Below are 16,568 nucleotides of genomic sequence, written 5' to 3' on the forward strand. Positions count from 1 at the left end.
TATAGGTAACCCTATAATGAGGCTTACCTATAGGTACTGTAAATATCTCCTAAACGTGCACCGTTTAGGAGATATTTACTATATATACAGCCGAAGACATCATCGGCCCATGTGCTCTGAAGGAAGGACCACCCGTGCCATTCCTTCAGAATCGTAAATGTCGGTTCCTCCTGCGCATGCGTGGGAGTGATGTCATTGCGATTCCGGCCTATCACACGGCCTGAGTCCGCAGACTCGGAAGGAAGACGGGTAAAGATGGACACTGTCTCTAGCGATGACATCGCATCGCTGGAGGGCTTCGTTTTCAGGTAAGTATTAGCACATTATGTCTTTACCTTGCAGGTCCAGAAAAAAACAAACAAACAAAAAAACAAATAGCGGTTTACAACTGCTTTAATAGATATCTAAACCCAAGAACCAAAATATTATATATTGCAGCTTACCAGTCCTTAGATGTAATGAGCGCATTACATAATGAGTGAAGTTTGGGCATCCGTCTGCATTAGCCATGGAGCACCATATAGTGCTCTCTGCTCTACACTATCAGCCTGCTGATCCACCCTGAATCTTGTCAGTGAACCCTGAAAGCTTTCAGTAAACTTTGAGGTTTATTGTAGACTTCAGGATGGAGATTTGTATTTTTTTCCTGGCATTCCCTTGGGATTGACTGTGGAGTGATGACCATCGTTTTCCTTGCTGACTGCCCAGCCTGTGTTAACATCTTATGCGCTTTCGGCCATTATAACCTGTGGTCCATCTTTTCTGGTAAGAGGCGTGATGATTATTCCCAGCCAGTGGTGGATCTCTTTACAGTTGGAAGAACACATACTAATGGTCTTTGTTCTCACGATGGACATCATAATTTCATTTTTATTATGACATAAGGACATTTATATATGCAATGTGTTTGTTTGCACATTTGTTGTTATTTTTATGCACGGTTAAATATTGGATATATGACACTGATATTGTCAGAGGTCAGAGTATTTTAAATAAAACAAACCTATAGCCGAGACTTGAAAGGATATAAGCACTATATGGGTTAACTACAAATGGTATATTTATTTTTTCTTCTTTTATTCATTAGTTAATTGTTGTACTTATTCACTGCAATTAAATATCATAGATGTCAAATGCTATAATATTACACTTCAATGGATACAGTAAATACTGTAATTCATGTGATCCGTTCTTACTGGTATGCATATGCATATTCTGTATGATTTAGATTCTGTGATGGATTTTCCATTGTACGGTAAAAGTGTAATGTGATACATATCTGTTTGTACTGTTTGTTGTTTCTTTTTCTTTGAACAATAAAAACTTTTTTCTGATTAAAAAAAAAAAATATTGGATATATATCTGCAATTTATTGAATGCTGTTCCATATTGCACTCTCTGGCACATTATCTACTGTTACAGCAAATATTTGCTGTCTCATATTGCACTTATAGTTTGCTGTTCCATATTGCACTTTTTGCACTTTATTTGCTGTTTCATATTGCAATGATTTGCACATTATTAGTCTGATCTATAGCGCTGCTTTGACACATATATAATGAGTGCATTGATGTTCCTTTTTTCAGGCCAAGAACATTTTCAGCAAGTACAAAAATACCTGTTTATCCTGCCAGAACTGCAGTGTTCTTGTCACTTCCTGTGAACTGATAGTACATACAATGTTATTTTCCTTCGTTAAACTTTTAATCCTCCCCCCTCTTATGTAATAGAGATGAAGAGAGGAAGGCATGTTTGAAGTCCAGTCTGGGTGATCACCATGGCTTCCTCCAAAGACACAGCGGAGGATTGTGTGTTTCCCACCAGGACGGGAAGTGTGTTATTTACAGGCTCACGAGGTGAAAATAAACATGAAAAAAAAAAAAAAGGAAATGAATGCACCAATCTCCTGTAAGAACTGAAAGACTGAAATATAATGCATTTTTTTTGTTAGATATACTTTTAGATATACTATAGCATCATTCTTCTGTATGTGGAAGATTTAAAGCTGAGCGCAGGAGAATGCTCATTTTTTTGCAAATTTTTGTCTACGGTAGCTTTAAATACATTTTTTAACATAGTAGGGAAGGGATAAAACCTGTGTCAGTTTTTTTTTTGTTCTCCGTATATCATTGGGGAAATTTTCCTTCACTTCCTGTCTAAGGGATAATAGGAAGTTAGAGGAAAGCTTCCATTGGAAGATTACTTCTTGTTCTTGGGAAAATTCTAAAAATATGAATTTTCATTCACTTTCTTTCTCGGTGGCAATGGTCACTTGTACAAATAGAGCAGTGATTCTACCCAATGGGGACACAGGCAGAAATGAAAGCTGAACTCCAGGTATGATCTTTGTTGCATACTTACAGGGATACGCATACTTACAGGGATAGACTGGCCATCGGGACTACTGGGAGATTCCCGGTGGGCCGATGGCTCAGTGTGGGCAGTTTCACTTTTAGCCACATCTGCAGTCCGCGGCGATCTACCCGTCAACCGCCAACAGCTGGCGCCTGTCAGGTAGATCGAGATTAGCCAGTATGCAGAGTAGCGCAAGGAGCCCTGATGTGCCCCGAGCCCTGATGTGCCCCGAGCCCTGATGTGCCATGTGCCACGTGCCCTAATGTGCCATGTAGCCTGATGTGCCCTAATGTGCCATGTGCCCTGATGTGCCCCATAATGTGCCCTGATGTGCCCCATCATGAGCCCTGATGTGCCCCATCATGTGCCCTGATGTGCCCCGTGCCCTGATGTGCCCCGTGCCCTGATGTGCTCGTACCCTGATGTGCCATGTGCCCTGATGTGCTATGTGCCCCGATGTGCCCCGATGTGCCTCGTGGCCTGATGTGCTATGTGCCCTGGTGCGCCCTGATGTGCCCTGATGTGCCCCGTACCCTGATGTGCTGTGCCCCGATGTCCTATGCCCTGATGTGCCTTGTGTCCCAATGTGCTTTGCCTTGATGTCCTGTGCTCTGATGTGCCCCGTGCCCTGATGTCCCGTGCCCTGGTGTGCTGTGTCCTGATGTGCTATACCCTGATGTGCTGTGCCCTGTACTCTTATGTGATGTACCCTGATGTACTTTGCCCTGAGGTGCCCTGATGTGTTGTGCCCTATTAGCTGATGTGCTGGGCTCTGTACCCTGATGTGCTGTGCCCTGATGTACTGTGACCTGATGTGCTGTACCCTGATGTGCTGTGCCCTGTACCCTGATGTGCTGTGCACTGTACCCTGATATGTTGTGCCCTGTACACTGATGTACTGGGCTCTGTACCCTGATGTGCTGTGCCCTGTACCCTGATGTGGCCTGGTGTGCTGTACCCTGATGTGCTGTACCCTGATGTGCTGTACCCTGATGTGTTGTGCCCTGATGTGCCTTGTGCCCTGATGTGCCTTGTGCCCTGATGTGCTGGGCTCTGTACCCTGATGTGCTGTGCCCTGTACCCTGATGTGGCCTGATGTGCTGTGCCCTTATGTACCGTGCCCTGATGTGCTGTGCCCTGATGTACCGTGCCCTGATGTGCTGTGCCCTTATGTACCGTGCCCTGATGTGCTGTGCCCTGATGTACCGTGCCCTGATGTACCGTGCCCTGATGTACCGTGCCCTGATGTACCGTGCCCTGATGTGCCGTGTCCTGATGTACCCTGCCCTGATGTGTTGTGCCCTGGGCCGGTCTGGATGAAGTCCAGGGCCACATTTTTGTCCCAGTCCAGCCCTGCATACTTATATTCGTTAAGCTTAAACCAAGGTATGCATACTGTATTTTATAACTCGGGGCCGCTGAGGAAGCTGACAATTACTGTAGTAGTCAGCGCTACTACATTGATTGATGTAATTAATCTTCTGTGTCTTGTGCCAAGAGGCTGTCCTCTGCTCACTGACAACCAGAGGTTGTTTGCTTGGCACTGCCACCAAGTATAGAACACCTTGTATTTTAAAATGAATTTTCTGATTGACCTCACAATCTCCACCTCGTCCAATCAGTAAAATGCCTTGTATTCACTCCAGTGATTGCCAGCGCTCCCATCATCCCTCACATATGAGATACAGTAAACATAATTATATTGTGCCAAGCTGGACCTATGTATCTATGCAATAAAGACCATACCTGGATATCAGCTGAACCACTTAAGGACCAGAAGATTTGCCCCCTTAATGACCAGGCTATTTTTTGCGATACAGCATTACATCGCTTTAACTAAAAATTGTGCGGACATGCGATGTTGTACCAAAACAAAATTGATGTCTTTTTTTCCCACAAATAGAGCTTTCTTTTGGTGGTATTTGATCACCTGTGAGGTTTTTATTTTTTTGTGCTATAAACAAAAAAAGACCGACAATTTTGAAAAAAAAAAAACAACATTTTTTACTTTTTGCTATAATAAATATTCCCAAACTTAAAAAAAAAAAAAAAAAAAAAAAAAAAAATCTTCATCAATTTAGGCCAATATGTATTGTATATATTTCTGGTAAAAAAAAAAATCACAATAAGCGTATATTGATTGTTTTTTCCGCAAAAGTTATAGCGTCTACAAAATAGGGGATATATTTATGGCATTTTTATTATTTATTTTTTTGGTGGTAATCTGCGATTTTTAGCGGAACTGCGACATTGCGGCAGACAGATCGGACACTTTTGACACTTTTTTGGGACCATTGACATTTATACAGCGATCAGAGCTAAAAATAGCCACTGATTACAATATAACTGTCACTGGCAGAGAAGGGGTTAACACTAGGGGGCGATCAAGGGGTTAAGTGTGTTCCCTGGGAGGTGTTGCTAACCATATGGGCGCTGGGCTGAGTGGAGGAGGAGAGAGATCGTTGTTCCTAATCACTTGGAGTTTGGGCGTTTTTTTTTTAACAGCTCATAAACTCCCCGCTATGTTGTAACTATGTTATCCTATGTTTCCATGCACACATGGACTTTTTAGAACTTTTATCAGTAGTGGCGTTTATGGACTGTTTTCTGAACGCCATAAAATCGTGCTCAGGAGTCCTTTTCTGACCACAAAAAACACCAAACGCTCATAAACGCAGATGAATGTCGATAAACGCTCAAAAATGTGGCTCACCAGCATTTTTTTTTAAGTTTTTGATCCATTAAAAAAAAAATGCAAAAGAAGCGGAAAACCGCTAAAAAAACGCTATTGCAAAAACGACTCACTGCAAAGCTACTGGCGTTTTTATAACGTTATTTTAACGTCCAGTGTGCATGGAGCTGATATTACAATTTCATTGATGGGGTTGATGGATATGGCTTCACAACCATCAGGAACATAGAAAATAACAACCCTTCCAATCGCAATGTCTGGGCAGCAGAAGTGACAGTACCAAGAATGGCCACTAGAGCTCAGTAGAGTATTTAACATTTTTCTTGGCCAGTGTTGAAGGCATGCAGGTATAAGGAATGATGGTTTTGGCTGCCAGATTGGTCTACTTCACAAAATTCCCAAATATTTTCCTATCGTTTTTGTAAAACGTTATGGAAAACACAAACATTGGATATGGAGTGGTCCCATGCAAGATATTCATGTGTTAAAGAACCTACTGTGCATTTAATGTGTGCTGAACTAAGTTCTGTTTTCACAACACATTTTGTATGTTGTGTGGTTTGTGTTTAGTACAAGATGATTATTTTTTCCCCTTTTCTTTGTAAATTTCTATAATTTCTGTAATTAAAATTTCAATAAAGATATATTATTATAACAAAAAAAAGAACACAGCTCCTCCTGCAAATATCCAAGAAATAATGGGCCTGCTTTATTTAAAGCAGTATTAAACCCCAAAACAAAAATGTATTTGTAAATGTATTGCAGATTACTGATCATTAGATGCATTTGTTTTCTTTTTTTAGACTTTTCCCCCTATGTTTTCACCTGGTGATTTGGCCAGTAACACACCTCCTGTATTAGAGTGCTGTCACTCTGGATGAAGGAGCAATGGAGACACCTTTGGACAGCAGCATTGTCAGTCTTGGTAGGAGGTGGGTGTTAGATGTACTAGCAGATTTATAAATTGAGTTGTAAATAAACTAACAAATTGGAGCCAAACTCCAGCTCACATTGCAGTTACACAAGCAGTTACAGCAACATTTTTTTTTCTTTTGGGATAAGGGTTTTACATAAATAAATCAAAGCTGATCATTGTAATCATCCCTGTCAGTGGTAAATGGTTTGTCTCAACCCAACATTTGCAGGAGAGTTTGTTCTGTTGAAAAACAACAGTTTTTGGCCAGATCACCAGATGAAAATCGAAGAAAGAAAGCCTAAAAAAGAAAACAAATGCAGCCATCATATTTAAGAACGGGTGAACTGTAATATAATAGATGTTTGCTTTTGAGTTTAGTACCGCATTAAGGATATGTGTTGACTGTGCGCAAACAATCTAATCATTTGCTTTTGGGTCTGTCTAACAGCTGTTATTATATTTAAATGTGCTATGCCCCGAGTGTCCAGCTATTTGTAGAAAGCCTCAGTGAACCATACCCCCAAGAAGTGTTGTACTGCTCCTGTGCATATCTTTGTGTGAATGTGCAATTGTCTGTGCATCAGCATACAAGAGTCCATGCACTGGGGCTTGGAACAGACTTTTTTTTTTTTTTATAGTGCAGTACAAAACATATAAAAGTAAATACACAACCATAGACATAAACAGTCTCAGGGACTTAGCCCACTGGAACAGACATTTTAGTGATATATATTTGTACATACACTGCCTTTTATATGAAAGCATGGTGTACAGGATATTCTGACATGTTGTTTAGCTTGCTGCATCATATTTTACTGATTAATGAGTGGATTAAATTATTTTTGTTATATTTTTGCATGTTAATATATAGTAATGTTTTAGAGAACATATTGAATACTGTAGTGTACCTTATAGAAAAATAGGCACATAAGCAGCATTTTTGGATGCTCAATTTACACAAAAACTAAGATGGCACCAAACGCATTGAACATAAGTATATCATCTGCTAGACTGGTTGTTTGATCACATTCCGCGATGTTTCCTCCAATGATTTATCCCTGCTCTCTTGTTTGTTTGCATTAGTAAATTAGGCCCAAAGACTTACTTCAATGGAATTCTTGTGGTTTGCCATAACAACTTAAAGCCCCACAATGGGCACCAGAAAAAAATACTCTTGTAGTGGAGCCCCCAGCACTGCAGGGGTTAAAGGAGGAACAAATTGTAATACTTGTTGTCAGAGTATTGAAATGATGTGCTGGAAGCTTCTTGGATACAGCAAACGGCTTTACTTTTATGGAGAAATATATTACATGTCTTATATCATATAACAGGAAGAGAACACAAACAAGTGCATTGAGCATAGATAGACAATACATCCTGTTATAGCATAGAATACATACTATAACACTATAATACTATAGCACCACCTGCTGCATAGATAAGTACCCTGTTTCCCCGAAAATAAGACCTAGCGTGATTGTCGGTGATGGCTGCAATATAAGCCCTACCCCCCAAATAAGCCCTACCCTGTTTCCCCGAAAATAAGCCTTACCCTGAAAAGAAGACCTACAAGGACTTTAACTAGGGCTTATTTGGGGGATAGGGCTTATATTGCAGCCATCACCGACAATCACGCTAGGTCTTATTTTCGGGGGAAACAGGGTATAATGCATACAGCATATAGTTCACAGTACTTTACATTACATGCTGTTGTCCTTCCAACAATACTTGCCCCAATTCTTACACAAGTGGTAGAGGAATACACTGTAATACTTACGTCAATTCATACACCAGTGGTAGAGGAATAAGCTGTAATACTTACCCCAATTCTTACACCAGTGGTAGAGGAATAAGCTGTAATACTTACCCCAATTCTTACACCAGTGGTAGAGGATTAAGCTGTAATACGTCAATTCATACACCAGTGGTAGAGGAATAAGCTGTAATACTTACCTCAATTCCTAAACCAGTGTTAGAGGAATAGGCTGTAATACTTACCTCACTTTTTACACCAGTGGTAGAGAAATAAGCTGTAATACTTACCCCAATTCTTACACCAGTGGTAGAGGAATACGCTGTAGTACTTACCCCAATTCTTACACCAGCGGTAGAGGAGTAAACTGTAATACTTACCTCAATTCATACACCAGTGGTGGAGGAATAAGCTGTAATACTTACCTCAATTCTTAAACCAGTGGTGGAGGAATAAGCTGTAATACTTACCTCAATTTTTACACCAGTGGTCGAGGAATGAGCTGTAATACTTACCTCAATTCATACACCAGTGGCAGAGGAATTAGCTGTAATACTTACCTCGATGCTTAAACCAATGGTAGAGGAATAAGCTGTAATACTTTACTTAACTCTTACACCAGTGGTGGAGGAATAAGCTGTAATACTTACCTCAATTCTTGCACCCACAGGTTTCCTCCATACTGTGTGACCAGTCCCTTGAAGCCTCTTCTTTTAGGTGCTCTGGCCAGCGGTTGCACTCTGATGTCATCACATACAATGTAGGGCCAATAGTCCTGTAATATATGAGAGGATGTCAAGAGCCGCCCACAAACTGGAGCTTTGGAGAACAGTTGTGGCCCTGAAACCTGCCACAGTGGGGACTAAGGTAAGTCTTACAGCTTACTCCTCTACCCCTAGACTTAATGAGCATTTAAAGCCCAACTCCAAGATTTAGAAAAAATCTAACTTTGCTCCCCCACTACAAGGGCTAAATACTTGTGATGTCTAGGGGCAAGAGGAACAGGCAGGATTACTTTTACACTATCCTCAGCTCCAGCACTGCCCTCTTCTCCACAAAGCTCAGGTCTGTGGAGGGTCACTCGGTGTCATCACTTATATGCAATACAGGGTGATTACCTCCATTTTACATAGTGGAGACAAGCATGCAACCATTGCCATTTTAGAGAGGAAACTGTGGGGGGGGGGGGGGGGTGCGGTGCTCCCTACTGGACCATGGAGCAAGGCAACTATTTCTTCTTATTCTGACACCCACTAGCCATAACAAGCTTTTAACCTTTTCAATTCCCAACTGCAGGCATGGGATCCAAGCAGAATTTTGCCAATTGTTTCCAATGAATCAAACAAAAATCAGTGTGTTGGAGAGTCAATCGTACTTTAAATAGCCTAAATGATCACTTTGATAGATCATTAACAATAATAAACTAGTAGATATATTTATTCAATATTTCCAGTCAATGGCAAAGTATGGGTCGGTATTAGGTGTGATTCGTACTGCTATATTTATTATTATTACAGGTACTTATATAGCAACATCAATTCACGCAGCCCTTTATATATTTATTATACATTCACATCAGTCCCTGCCCTCGAAGAGCTTACAATCTAAGGTTCCTAACTCACACTCATACATACATATACTAGGAGCCAATTAACATACCAGTATATCTTTGGTGTGTTGAAGGAAACCGGAGTACCCGGAGGAAACCCATTCAGGCACAGAGAGAACATGCAAACTGCAAACTCCATGCAGATAGATTTGAACCGATGACCTTTAATTGAAGATTTTTCAATCTCACCTAAATCTATCACAATCCTAGTATAATTACCAGCACATCACGGGGGACTCAAAAAAAGCACAATGAAATATCACGCTTTTTTTTTGCTTTTCTATTTTTGCTTTTCTATTTTTACTTTTCTATTTTTGCTATGTGCAATGGAAGGAAAACAAAAGGAGAAAACACAATAGTACAATACATCATAATACACATCCTATATTTGTTGCTGCCCCTACCTCACCCTGCTAGATTTAGCATTTTGTATACACTAATTACACAACTACAGGATTGTTTACAGAGGATGTATTTTATCAACTTCTATTGCTACTTTAAAATTTCTAAAATCAACACTTCATATTCCTGATATGTGCCTGCTCTACCATGTACTTGTATGAGAAAGTATCCTGTTCTGTTTGTATCACTTCCTTTGTATGAAATCCCTGGTGTTCCTGCCAGTCCCTCTGCTTTCCTATTAAAACTGTCCACAGTAGACATGAGAGCACAGCATGGTCAGTTCTCTAGCTATGCTGGGAACTCGGCATGCATGCTCTCCTCCGATGATCAGACTTGTCCTGACACACCCCCTGCACAGCCATTCACTGGGGAGATCAGTGTGCTGCTGTTTCTCCTACCCCAGCTCTTATGCAGTAGAAAACAGAGGGAATATGATCACTTATAAAAAAGGGAAAAGGGTATTTATATTGTTTTTTTTTTTTATCTATACACAAATAATAGCTGTGCTGGGAGCTAATCCAATGATCAGACTTGTGCTGAGACCCCCCTACACCTGTACAGCGATTCACTGGAAGACCAGTGTGCTGCTGTTTCTCCTCCCAGAACTCCTTATGTAGCTGAGAACAGAGTTTATGTGATCATTTATTTAAAAGGGGAAAAAAGGTATTTATAATGTTTTTTATATTTATACACAAACGTTTTGCCTTTTTACTTTAAACGTAATAGTTTGTTTTACAAAGTTAGGGTTTAAATATACTTTAATTGCTCAATCAGGTTCAAAGCAAATGCCTGTTTGTTTCCAGTAAATTTGTTTAAAAAAAAATATGTTATGATGATAATCCTTTAAAAAACAACCCTAAATGTTTTTATTACATGTTTTTATTACATATAAATACAGAACAGTCTTAAACATTTTAACCATAGCAGCGCGTTAGATGAAAACAACAGATTCTTAAAAGTCTTTCCCTAAACTGTCCAGATTCCTACCTTTACCTTTCAATCCTTAAAAGAGCAGCTTCAAAAGTCCTTTAAAAGGTTAATATTGAGCTCACTATCGGTCAGGTAACATGATGGGTAGTCTTAGGGCCTGTGTCTATAGGCTATTATTCGCATCAGACGGTGTTTGCATTCCCATACCGTACAAGTCAACTGCAGATCAATTGCTCCTGTCAGTGAATTGTTAATGATCTCAGAAGCAGCTCAAACTGTTGGCTCATTTACAGGGGCAAATGAGAGACATAAAAATTGGCGGTTAAGCTGTGGTTTTAACCCCCCGACCACCAAGGTGCAAATGAACCACTCGACCTCCATTTTTTGCATTTGAGCACTGTGCTACTTTAACTGGCAATTGCACAGTCATGCAAAACTGTACGTAAATTATATTTATATATATATTTTTTTACATAAATAGAGCTTCCTTTTGTCGGTATTTGATCACCACTTGGTTTTTTATTATATAAACGAGAAAAGTCTTTTTTTTTTTTTTTCTTTTTGGGCCAGCTCACACCATAGAAAGGCAGTCCGGATGCGCTCTAGATCCTTTTTCCATGCGTGTTTTTGATGCATTTCTGGTGCGTTTTTGATGCAGTCCAGTACATTTTTCCCCTCTTTTTTTTCCCTTAGGGCCAGTTCACACCACATGCAGTCCATTGCCTTTTTTTTTCTGCATCAAAAACGCATAGAAAGTAGGCTATATGGTTTTTAATGGCATAGTTCACACCAGTGCTTGCAGTTCCAGTGCGTTCCAGTTCCAGAAAAAAAAGTAGAACATGCTGCATTTTTCCAGCAGTGGACTGTACTGGAACGCTGTAAAAAGCATCAAAAACTCACCGGAACGCAGCTAAACGCACCAAAAACGCACTGGAACACCCATTTTCTTATTTAAGGTTAAGGAAAAAAAAGGGGGGGGAAATGCACTGGACTGCATCAAAAACGCACCAACAATGCATCAAAAATGCGCATGCAAAAAAGCATCTGGACCGCATCCAGACTGCGTTTCTATGGTGTGATCTAGCCCTTAACCTTAAGGGCTAGTTCACACCACACACAGTTCCGTTTAGTTCTGTGCGCTTTTTTTCTGCACAAAATGCATGCACAGTGTTTTCAATGTATTTCAATGGCTCTAGTTCACACCATGAAGTCAGTTTCCGGTCAGTTTCTGCACTGGAAACTGACCGTAAACTGACTGCATGGCGTGAACTAGAGCCATTGGAACACATGGAAAACACTGTGCATGCATTTTTAGTGCAGAAAAAAGCACACGGAACTGAACGGAACTGAACGGAACTGCGTCTGGTGTGAACTAGCACCAAATAAGTGTGTTTTTGGTACGTTTAGGTGCGTTCCGGTGCGTTCCCATGAGTTTTTGATGCTTTTTACAGCTTTCCAGTACAGTCCAGTGCAGGAAAAATGCAGCATTCTACTTTCTGTTACAAAACAAATCCAATAAAAAAAAAATGTAAAAAAATTAGTTTCTTCATAAATGTCCTTGGTTAAAAAAAAATCCAGTAAGTGTTCATTGATTGGTTTGCGTGAAAGTTATAGCTTCTACAAACTATGGTATATATACTGGAATTTACGCAGCTATGACGTTATGCTGGTAATAGCGGTGATCAGCGACTTATAGTGGGACTGTGATAGCGTGGCGGACAATCTGGCGCTAGCTGACGCTAGCTTGGAGGTACACTAGCTGATATCAATAGTGACACTAATACAGTGATCAGTGATAATACTGTACACCATCACTGTACTAATGACACTAGCTGGGAAGGGGTAATCAAAGAGTTAAATATGTGCCTAAGAAATGTAATGTGTGTAATATGTTCTGCTTTTACTAATCGATCTGGCTGTTTTTTCTCCCAAACAGACAGATCGCGTGTTTGTAAACACAGGGCTCTGCGCTGTGATTGGACATAGCCGATCAGCAGGTCTCAGCTATAAATCATTGGCCGGGACCTGCTGACAAATTGCGATGTGTTCAACCACAGCGTGGGTCAGCAGTGGATGCGTCCCCCAGACCTGAAAGCAAGCTCACAACATTTATATAGAGTACTTTGTTGAGCCTGCAACTGACGCTCAATCACAGTAAATCTACTGTGACCGAGCGGCAAGTGGTCAACATAGCCATCAGCCATGTTAGTACACTTTGCTGCAGTTGCGGCGGTGTGACAAAAAACATACTACCACCACCAAACAGGACCCATTCAAACGTCTCATTTAACTGCTTGTCTTGCGGTCCCTGCATGGTATTCCCTATAAAAATCCTCTTTCAGCTGAAAAAGAAAGCAGGCATTTAGGCGGTGACGGTATTTACCACCCTCTGAAAAACAATCCAGTACAGAGCTCATTTTAGAGGGGTGGTAGAGACTGCTGTTTTTCTAAAAGAGAACACAGCCTGTCGACCCAAACCCTTATGCCGCGTACACACAATCGAAGTTTTCAGCCCGCAAAAGACCGATGAGAGTTTTTCGTCAGAAAATGCGACCGTGTGTATGCTCCATCGGACTTTTGCTGGCCGAAATCCAGCCAGCAAAAGATTGAGAGCATGCTCTTCATTTTTCAGTCGGAAAAAGCTTCTATCCGAAAATGCGATCGTCTGTGGCAATTCCAACGCGCAAAATTCCTACGCATGCTCGGAAACAATTCGACGCATGCTCGGAAGCATTGAACTTCATTTTCTCGGCTCGACGTAGTGTTGTACATCATCGCGTTCTTGACGGTCGTAATTTCAGCGAACTTTTGCGTGACCGTGTGTATGCAAGGCAAACTTGAGCGGAATCCTGTCGGAAAAGCCATTATATCTTTTTCCGATGAGTCCGATCGTGTGTATGCGGCATTAGTGTCCAATATTCAGGTCATGGAAGTGGAGGGTGGGGGGGACTACTGACAAGCTTTTGACTTTCCTTCCTCAAGTTAATAGAGCACCCAGGGTGTTGAGTCTTCCCATGAGCATGGAAGAAAACTGCAATCTATTCACAGACACCTTAGGGAATTGTATTCATCTGGCTGCCTTGCAGCACTGGGGTCTTTGGTTGCAATACTGGCAGAGATACTATCTGCATGGAGTTTGTATGTTCTCCCTGTGCATGCATGGGTTTCCTCCCAAACTGCAAAGAAATGCTGGTAGGTTAATTGGCTCCTGTCTAAATTGGCCCTAGTGTGTGTTTGCATGAGTTAGGGACCTTAGATTGCAAGCTCCTTGAGGGCAGGGACTAATATGAATGTGATATGTAAAATGCTTCATAAAATTGATGGTGCTATATAAAGCTGGGTTCACACCATTGCGAATTGGATGCGGTTCTCCGCATCCAATGCTCAATAGCAGGAGATTTTGACTGATCTCTATAGAGCCGGTTCAAATAACTTCCCAGCGGGTCCGGTGCGATTTGCACAAAAATGTCCATTTTAGGTCCGAATTCAGCCCAAAATTCGGGCTAAAATCAGACCTGAAATGATGAACCAGGATACACCGGACCCGAAGCTGTGAGTCGCATGCAGCTCATATGTGAACCAAGCCTAAATGTCCATAATCATAATAAAAAAAAAAATCTTTTATAAATGATTTAACATTTCCTCCATTTCATCTTAAATTCAGTATTTTTTTTACTGCATCACTGTCCCTCGTATTCTGTGAATCAAACTTAGCCTTGTCTTCTCTACAGTATGTGGCAGCAACTGAGAGTTGTAGTTTCCACCTCAGTGCCTCTGTCATCTCTCTCTGGCAAATGAAAGGTGTAAGTGGCTTTTTAAAGGCCACTTTAAAAAAAATGTTTTTACTGTTTTTTTCCTGTTTTACACATTTATGGCATTTCATTAGCTGTTTTAATTGTTTTAATATCAAACAATGGAATAAGAACGAATGGAGCCATCCTCTAACAGGAAGTCAGATCACAGCAGGGAAGAAAAAGGAATTTGGAGATATGGAAGAGGCTGAGATCAATAGAAGGTACCTTCTTGAGTTAAGAATACATACTGGAATAGACTTTTTTGTTTTTTACACCAGAGTTTAAAGCTGATTGGTTGCTATGGGCAATGGCGCCAGTTGAGACGGAACTTGTCCCAGACATTTTTATTCATTCCTCCAGTGGCGGCCCATCCATTGTTTGCCACCTCCAAAAAAATATACCACCAGCCACCACCGAATTCCTCCATTCGTGTCCCTCTCTAAATTACTTGCACTCTCTTTCAGGGACCCAAAAATGGTCATACACTGTACAAATTCTAGGCGGTACCTTATGAACCAGCCAAAATTCATTCCTTGGGTGGCCTGGGGTCATCGGTTTGAATCCCAACCACGACACTACCTGCCTGGAGTTTGCATGTTCTCCCTCTGTCTGCGTGGGTTTCCTTCAGGTACGTACTTCAGGTTCCTCCCACACTCCAAACACATGCTGATAGGTTAACTGGCTCCTGTCTATATTGGCTTTAGTATGTGTATGTATAAATGTGAGTTAGGGGACCTTAGATTGTAAGCTCCATGAGGGCAGGGACCGATGGGAATGTACAATACATACTGTATGTAAAGCGCTGTGTAAATTGATGGTGCCATATAACCACTTCCCGCCCGGCCTATAGCAGAATGACAGCTGGGAAGTGGTTCTGTTATCCTGACTGGGCTTCATATGAGGTCCAGCAGGAAAAGACGCAATTGCACGCCCACGGGGGCGTGCAGCGTGGCAATCAGTGGTGTGTCAGTCTGACACACTGCATCTCTGATCTAGGTAAAGAGCCTCTGACAGAGGCTCTTTACCACATGATCAGCTGCGTCCAATCACAGCTGATCACAGTGTAAACAGGGAAAAGCCATGTATCAGCTTTTCCTCTACTCGCTCTGGCAGACATGAGTAGAGGAGAGCCGATCGGCTGCTCTCCTGACAGGAAGGGGGGGTTTTGCACTGATTGATTATCAGTACAGGACCACCAGGGATGCCCAGCCATGACCACCAGGGAAGCCCACTAGAGCCCACCAGGGATGGCAATCATTGCTCATTAGGGATGGCACTCTGTGCCCATCAGTGATGCCTGCCAGCGCCTCTGATCAGTGCTGCCTATCAGTGCCCTCCAGTGCCACCTATGAGTGCCCATCAGTGCTGTATATCAGTTCACATCAGTGATGCTTATCAGTGCCGCCTAAAAGTGCCTATCAGTGCTGCATATAAGTGCCACCTCATCAGTGCCAATCAATACTGCCTCATCAAGGCCTGTCCATGCAGCCTCATCAGTGCCCACCAGTGAAGGAGAAAACTTACTTATTTCCAAAGTTTTTTAACAGAAACAAAAGAAAAACGATTTTTTTCAACATTTTCATTCTTTTTTTATTAGTAGCACAAAAAATAATAACCCCAGAGGTGATCAAATACCACCAAAAGAAAGCAAAGAAAAATGATATAAATTTTGTTTGGGTACAGCGTCACATGACTGCGCAATTGTCATTCAAAATGTGAGAGCGCTGAAAGCTGAAAATTGGTGTGGGCAGGAAGGTGTATAAGTGCCCTGTTTTGAAGTGGATAAGTACCTGATATAAATAAAACAAATAAATATTTTGTCTGTCAGGATATAATAGCTGCAGTCGCATATTTGTTTATCTGCATTGTATAGTGTAGTTAGATGAATCTGCTCGATTTTTTTTTATTCAGTCTGCAAATGCCATTTCACTGTCTACTATTGCTTCAGTGGCCCACAAGGACACTCTCATTGGACAGAAGGGATATTAGTTGGCAAGGCTTACCCATGAGGTCAGGAAATGTCAATTTCCATTAACACAGTGAAACTAAATCAGAGGGAGGCACAGAGGAGGCTTTTCTGGGTAATATTGGGCATCCTGCATTCAGACAAGGCATTT

Source organism: Aquarana catesbeiana, linkage group LG03, assembly GCF_042186555.1.
Source record: "Aquarana catesbeiana isolate 2022-GZ linkage group LG03, ASM4218655v1, whole genome shotgun sequence".
Classification (NCBI taxonomy): domain Eukaryota; kingdom Metazoa; phylum Chordata; class Amphibia; order Anura; family Ranidae; genus Aquarana; species Aquarana catesbeiana.